Here is an 8,069-nt window from a genome sequence, read left to right on the forward strand (position 1 = left end):
TCGACCTCCTCCAGCCTCCACGTGCTACCGTCGACCTCCTCCAGCCTCCACGGGCTCCTGTTCATCCAGCCTCCACCGCGCGCTACTCCACCGGCTACTGTTCAACCACCCCTCCACCGTCTACTGTTCATCCAGCCCTCCACACCACGGGGTCCTGTTCAACCACCCCTCCACAGGCACCCCTCCACTGTCTATTGTTCATCTAGCCCTCCACACCACGGGGTCATGTTCATCCAGAGGCAATGCCACCGCTCATTGTTCATCCACCCCCCCCCCCCGCAATGCTCATTGTTCATCTAATCGATCGGCTTCAGTTAGCAGCAGTAGCGAACGAATCGCTTGATCGGGTTCAGTTAACAGCCATCGATCGATCGCTCGGGTTCAGTAACGCGTAGCCTGCAATGCAATCGCTCGTTTTCAGTTAGAGCCAATGCCTCGCACACACGCGCGTACGTGTAGGAGAGAAACGCGCATCGCTCGGCCCCCGACCTCCCACCGTAACCGGGAACTCCTTGAAATTTTCCTCCCCCTCGCTTCTACCACGGTTTTTTCTGTCATGGACGACCCAAAGAATGTCATGCAGCTGCATCTCCGGCCCGCCCAGGACGAAAATCCCATTTTCTGTCATGATTTTTGTCATAGAAGTAGGAGCCCACCACATCTATGATTATACCGGGTTTTGTCACAATTATCGTCATAGAAGTGTCATATGTATGACAGAAAAAAATTTCGTTCGACCCAAAATGTCACGGATGTGTCTTTTTTTGTAGTGTTGATTGCAGTTTACCCTTTGAAATTATGTGTGATGCTAGTGATTATGCTGTAGGTGCTGTTCTAGGGCAAAGAGTTGATAAGAAATTAAACGTTATTCAATATGCTAGTAAAACCCTAGACAATGCCCAAAATAATTATGCTACTACTGAAAAAGAATTCTTAGCAGTTGTATTTGCTTGTGGTAAGTTCAGACCTTATATTGTTGATTCCAAAGTAACTATTCACATTGATCATGCTGCTATTAAATATCTTATGGAAAAGAAAGATGTTAAACCTAGACTTATTAGATGGGTTCTCTTGCTACAAGAATTTGACTTACATATTGTTGATAGAAAGGGAGCTGAGAACCCCGTTGCAGACAACTTGTCTAGGTTAGAAAATGTGCTTGATGACCCATTACCTATTGATGATAGCTTTCCTGATGAGCAATTAAGTGTCATAAATTCTTCTCATACTGCTCCATGGTATGCTGATTATGCTAATTACATTGTTGCCAAATTCATACCACCTAGTTTCACATACCAGCAAAAGAAAAAGTTCTTCTATGATTTGAGACATTACTTTTGGGATGACCCACATCTTTATAAAGGAGTAGATGGTGTTATTAGACATTGTGTACCTGAGCATGAACAGGAACAAATCCTATGCAAGTGTCACTTCGAAGATTATGGAGGACACCATGCTGGAGATAGAACTGCACATAAGGTATTGCAATCTGGTTTTTATTGGCCTACTCTCTTCAAGGATGCCCGTAAGTTTGTCTTATCTTGTGATGAATGTCAAAGAATTGGCAATATTAGTAGAAGTCAAGAAATTCCTATGAACTATTCACTCATTATTGAACCATTTGATGTTTGGGGCTTTGATTATATGGGACCTTTTCCTGCCTCTAATGGATATACACATATTTTAGTTGCTGTTGATTACGTAACTAAGTGGGTAGAAGCTATTCCAACTAGTAGTGCCGATCATAACACCTCTATTAAAATGCTTAAAAAAGTTATTTTTCCAAGATTTGGAGTCCCTAGATATTTAATGACAGATGGTGGTTCACATTTTATTCATGGTGCTTTTCGTAAAATGCTTGCTAAGTATGATGTTAATCATAGAATTGCATCCCCTTATCACCCTCAGTCTAGTGGTCAAGTAGAATTGAGTAATAGAGAGCTCAAATTAATTTTGCAAAAGACTCTCAATAGGTCTAGAAAGAATTGGTCCAAGAAACTTGATGATGCATTATGGGCCTATAGAACTACATATAAAAATCCTATGTGTATGTCTCCGTATAAAATTGTTTATGTAAAAGCATGTCACTTACCTCTCGAACTAGAACACAAGGCATATTGGGCTATTAAAGAGCTCAATTATGATTTTAAACTTGCCGGTGAGAAGAGGTTATTTGATATTAGCTCACTCGATGAATGGAGAACCCAAGCTTATGAAAATGCCAAATTATTTAAGAAAAAGTTAAAAGATGGCATGACAAAAGGATACAAAAGCGTGAGTTTAATGTAGGTGATTATGTACTGCTATACAACTCTTGTTTAAGATTTTTTTGCAGGAAAACTTCTCTCTAAATGGGAAGGTCCTTACGTTATCGAGGACGTCTATCGTTCCGGTGCCATAAAAATCAAAAACTTCGAAGGCACAAATCCGAAGGTGCACTACTAGGGAAAAGGCTAGCAGAAGCGCGGGTTTTAGGTGAATCAGTAGCGCGGGACCGGCGCTACTAATAAGGCGCTACAGCTAAAACGTAGCAGTAGCGTGTGCTCACCAGCGCTACTGCTACCCAAGTGTAGCAGCAGCGGGCTTAATGGAAGCTCGCTACTGCTAATAGCTATAGCACGCTTCTCCTGTGCGCGCTACTGCTACTACCGCGCTGCTGCTAACTTTTCTCCACTTGCTACTGCTAATTTTAGTGGGTTTTTTTTGGCATATTTGTTTTGTATTTGAACATGCTTTATAGAAGAATCTTTAGCACATACAAATGTCATCATGATACACATACAAATGCCTGTGATACCACAAATGTAATCATAGCATATACATACAAATAGTCTCATCATAATCATCATCCAACACAAAGTGGTATCTTGTCATCATCTCGAAAATAGCGATACATGCAAGTCTCGAATACTTGCAAATACAACGTCATCCATCTAAACAAACATCTAAACAAAGGTATACGCGAGAAGAGCTATCACTATGAGTGAGAGCGGAACTATGCAGTACATGAGGTGGTGGTTACGAGTCCTCTCTCGCGCTAGCTTGAACCTCAAGTAACTAGCTTCTCCTTCTTGTCTGCTTTTGAAGCCTTTATGGCTGGCGCCCGAGAACCCATTCACTTGCGCCTAACACTCATGCCACTCGTTGTACACCCCCGGAACCTTCCCTATGTACACGACATAGCACTTCCATCTTGCCATCAAGAAACTAGGTACCTGTTAGAGATGCATGTTCATGAAGAGGATGTACAATCATATATATGCAACAAAATATACTAGAGCAACACCGAAAAAGAAAGGGTTAGCAACTAGATGCAACATATAGTATGCAAATTAATTAACTAGAGGTACGCAGGTCATCGTATGCAAACTAAAAAAGTAGCGTTACGCAGGTTCGGCAGGGACCGTGGACATCACAAAGTTTCATTGCTACAAAAGGTATACAAGTTCAACCGACACATATAATCATCATCATCGGCATCATAAATCACTAGAAGTTCCATCCTTCCATATCATCGAGGATGGACCCTAGCTTCTTGAACGACGTGAGGTCTAAACGTTGCATGCCTATGCGAGTTCGGACGTCAGCTCACGATATAGGGCCGTGGTGGAACATCCCCTTCTCATCGACGACTTCTTTCATGATGACCGTCGCAATGTCACTTTGGATGCGGAAGAAGTCATCTCTAAGTTTATAATCCGCTTCTCCATGAGATTCTAGCCACTTGTGGATATGATCATCATTTCTGCTTCTCATGCGAAGCTTTTGGTGATCCGTGTTGAACTGAATCATGAGATGGACGATGTAGAATCCATCCTTCTTGCTTGGTTTTGGGACATGGATGCAGGAGAAGTTAGTTTTATGCGCGAAACCCATCTTCTTGTTCCTTTGTTTCCTAATCTGCATGTGGCGACCTCTAATGCTGAAGCCTTGGAGAGCATCATCTAGAATATTCATTATGTGGGTGTAGTCTTTTTTCTCGTAGTCTCTGGAAGGGTCAAAATACACGACATGGGAGACTTGCGGGTAAAGAACGAAAAGGACGGCGCGCCCGTTGCTGCGGGGAAAAGACACCTCAAATTATTCCCCATATGAGAGAGAAGGAATGATTGAAATGTACGAAAGGGTTGTCCGGAACTGACTTACTTTGGATGATAAGGCACGAGGACAATTTCCCGGTCCTTATTCTGTACCATGAAGTTTTGGAGGTACTCCCTAGCAGTTTCATGCTCAAAGTCGCCAAGACTCAAGAAAGACTCGTGCATGTAGTACGGATCCGCCACACAGATTTGCGAGACTTCTTCACTCTTCATGACAGAGCTCATATGTAGTGCAAAAAGGCAGACGATTGTAAAATAGAGCCGCCTTGTCAGAAACATCTCAAAGATATGGTCAAACCGCAGGAAGAACACCTCCGCGGGCCGTGTCTCGACGTAGCAGTTCCCCTCAGGCACACGAGCCGCGTATGTCGGATATCCTGGATCCTTTGAGGCTAGTAGGCTTTTCTTAGTCGACAGCATATGGTCGTGCAGTCTCCTGAGATCCCCTGATAGTGCCTCCAGCTATTTCGGCGGTAGCATCGGCTCGCCCATGAGATGGAACATGGCCGCACCTTTCACGGGTACACGCTCTTCAGAATGCATCGTCTGGCTACTTTGTGCTCTGGCTTGTTTGGAGGCAGTTATCTGCCCCGATCTCTTCCTCTCCTTTTTCTTGGGCACACCTTCCAGACCCTTCCTTAACCCCTGCCCCAGGGTTCCTGGACTAAGCACTGTACGACCCCCGGCTAGTTGAGCCTATGTTGAGGCGACATCTTCAGGGCGTGTCCTGTGAGGAATTCATGAAGAGAGACTTTTTGCAATCCTTCCAACAACCTTCCTGCCCTGGCATATCATCCATATCCTCAATAGCATGCTGATAGCCCGATTCGTCATATGGTTGACTCATCATATCTATGTCACAGTCATACGCGTTTGTATTGAGGAAACCCATAGGGTCGACCTTCGTCTCATCATCCATTCTCTGTTCTACAGGACTGATTACATCAGCCAGTACTATTGCACCCCCTTCATCACGTCGTCCGCTGCTCTCACTCAGCACTATAGGAGATGGTAATTGCGTAGGCGGGGTGGTGGTCTCCGCACATGCTTTTTGATGTGTGGTTATTGGTGTGCTCTCGCCCGGCTCCAGACGAATAAGATTCTTCGGCCATAGCAGCACCCAACCCTTGCAGTTTCCAATCTGTGGCGGGCTCTCATCGTCCTCTCCCACAGGATATACCGGAGGAGGCAAATGCCCGTGCCCCGATTTCACACTGGACAAGCTAACCCTGAAGTGCCCAGCGGGGATCGGCTGGTTGTGGAACATGGGTTGCATGGGGTTCATTATCATCCCCTTTCCCACGTCCACCTTCTAGCCTTTGATCAAGTAGAGTACGGTGCACGGGGTTTCTTCGCCCTGCAAACACATATGTCTGTGGCGTAAAACATCTGAAAGGCAACGAAAATGGAATATTCTATATATATATATATATGTTGGTGCGACATGTAATTACCGTGACGGCGTCGAGCTCAGCCAAAGACAAAGGCCCACCTAGCGCGCCAGAGACTGAGGACGGGCTGCTATGAGTGGGAGCGACCACGAGAGGAGGCCCGGTTGCGTGAGAAATTGATGGTCCGGTGTTGTTGTTGTTCATGGAGTTGCTCCCGATGAAACTGGGCATCGGGAAATCATGTACCGTCTTGTCTGGATTTTCCTTCGTCTAGTTGATGATAGCTGGAACCAAGTTAGTAGCGAAATCATTTCTGCAGGCAGTTATAGCTGCATTGACTACCTGCTGTAGCAACTCATTTTTCTCCTCGGCTATTTTTTCCGCGTCCTAAGCTGCTTTTTTCTCGACCGCAAGCTTCACCTTTGCGTCGATGTCCGCCTGACTAAACTTCTTTTTCTGCTTCTTGGCCTCCAAGCTCGCATTGTAAAACACCTTCCACGTGGCGCCGTCTCCAGCACCGTGCACACGACCGTATTGCGGCCGCTGGCCCAAAGGGAGTCCCTTAAGTTCGCTCAAGGCCCGATTGAGAGGGGTGTCCCACTTGGGCCTCGTCGGAGAAGTAGGGCTTTCGGCTGCAAGCTGGTGATGCTCCTCCAGTAGTCTAATCAGTTTCCTCATGATCTGGTCCGTGTAAAAAACCTTTTTCTCCTTGTCCCACTTGTAGCGGGCCCTGATGAAGTCACGCTCCAAGGGGTTGGTGAACTTCGCGAAGGGGTCTGGGAGACCCGCGGCTTCACGTTCCGCGTCCTCCTTATCCCATATGGGCCTTTTACCGAGGTAGCCACGGCTTCCGAGGCGATGCTTCCCCGTGTTCCTTTGCTGAAGGCTCTTGAATTTCGTAGCCTTAGCTGCCTCGGTAGCGCAACTATCCTTGAACTTTTCGAACTCCTCTTACATAAGTGTCGGATTTTCCTGCAGAATCTTGGGCAGGGGTTCATCGGCCTCAATAGCTCATTTCACCCTCCCTATCTAGGAGGCCAAATCATTGCTAAACATGCCCATGGCGTGATTGTTAATATTTTTCATCTTCGGATCATCCCACGGTTGTTCTATGTTATCATCCCGGTTGGGGAACTTGAATCTCTTGTGCAACTTCGTTAGGAGCAACTGCGCCAAATGTTCTTTACTCCTTAAGTCATCGTCGTTGATGCTCGCGCATTCCCGTAGGATGCATCCTAATTGGTTCCCATAGCACTTGCGAGGTTCTTCCGGCTCTAATGGCTCAAACTTGCCAGGTGCCATCTTTGTGATCACAAGTCGTCCAATCCCTAGTTTGTTAGGTTTTCGTATACACTTCTTCGTATTCTTCCTCTTTTCGGTAGCGGCATTGGCGCCAGTACCTTCCCCACCGGTATCTTCCCCGCCGGTACCTTCCCTTGCTTAGCAGTCAAATAGTCGAGGTACTCTTGTTCACCCTCATAATCCATCTCGTCTGCATCTTGGTCAGAAGGCCTAGTTTCTTTGTTGTTCGACATGTTTCCTATGATTAAGTGTCCTTGTTTATTTCTAAAAGTATGAATAAATGAGAAATGACATAAAAAATAAATCTATGTGCCAGCACTCGATATGCCAACTATGTAGCACAAATGATGCCTTTATTCACGGCAAATTTTGGCATGACCTTTGCTAAAAAATGGACATATCGAGCGCCTGAAATTCACCGGAACGGAAATGAATCAACATTCCGGCATAACAAAGGCCACTCGGATCATTTACCAAAATTGAACCAAAACATCACATGTCCAAATGACATGTTCAAATTCCAAACATGACATGTCCAAAACATGACATATGCACATATCACATGTCCAGTTCAAATTTGCATATAAATTTAGCCTACCTAAATTTGCTTTAACAAGGGGTGTTGATTTGGACAATTGCTTAAATGCTGCCTTTTCTTTTAACTACAATTGCTTAACCCTAAATTTCTATCCTATTTTAAAACCTAGCTAAATTCATAACTAAATAGATAACCTAATTAACCTACTGCCCTAACTAAAACCTAAGTAAATTAACCGAAGAACCCTAGCTAGCAGAGAGAGAGGGGGTGGTTTACAGAGGGTGCAGGGGCGAGGAGGCAGGCCCGACGATGGCCAAGGTTGGGAGGGGAGGAAGCAGAGGAGGGAGGCGAGGGCCGACGGGTCGGGGGCGAGCGCCGGGTCGGGGCGAGTGTCGGGTCGGGGGCGAGCGCCGGGGTCGGGGCCAGGGCCGGGTCAGGGGCGAGCATCGGCCGGGGTCGGGGGCGAGCGCCGGGGCCCGGCGGTGTGACGGGGGAAGAGAGAGTGGGGATTTAGGGGGGAAAAGAGGCGGGATGAAGCAGGGAGAGTGAGAATTTTGGGTTAAGTGGACGTAGCAGTAGGGCGTTTAGACAAAATGCGCTGCTACTACCTTCACTAGCTGTAGCGATTTAGATAAAACGTGCTGCTACTACCTTCACTAGCTGTAGCGGTTTAGATAAAACGCGCTGCTACTACCTTCACTAGCTGTAGCGGTTTTATAAGGAAATCGCTAGTGCTAG

This window comes from Triticum urartu, chromosome 3, assembly GCF_003073215.2.
Source record: "Triticum urartu cultivar G1812 chromosome 3, Tu2.1, whole genome shotgun sequence".
Lineage (NCBI taxonomy): Eukaryota > Viridiplantae > Streptophyta > Magnoliopsida > Poales > Poaceae > Triticum > Triticum urartu.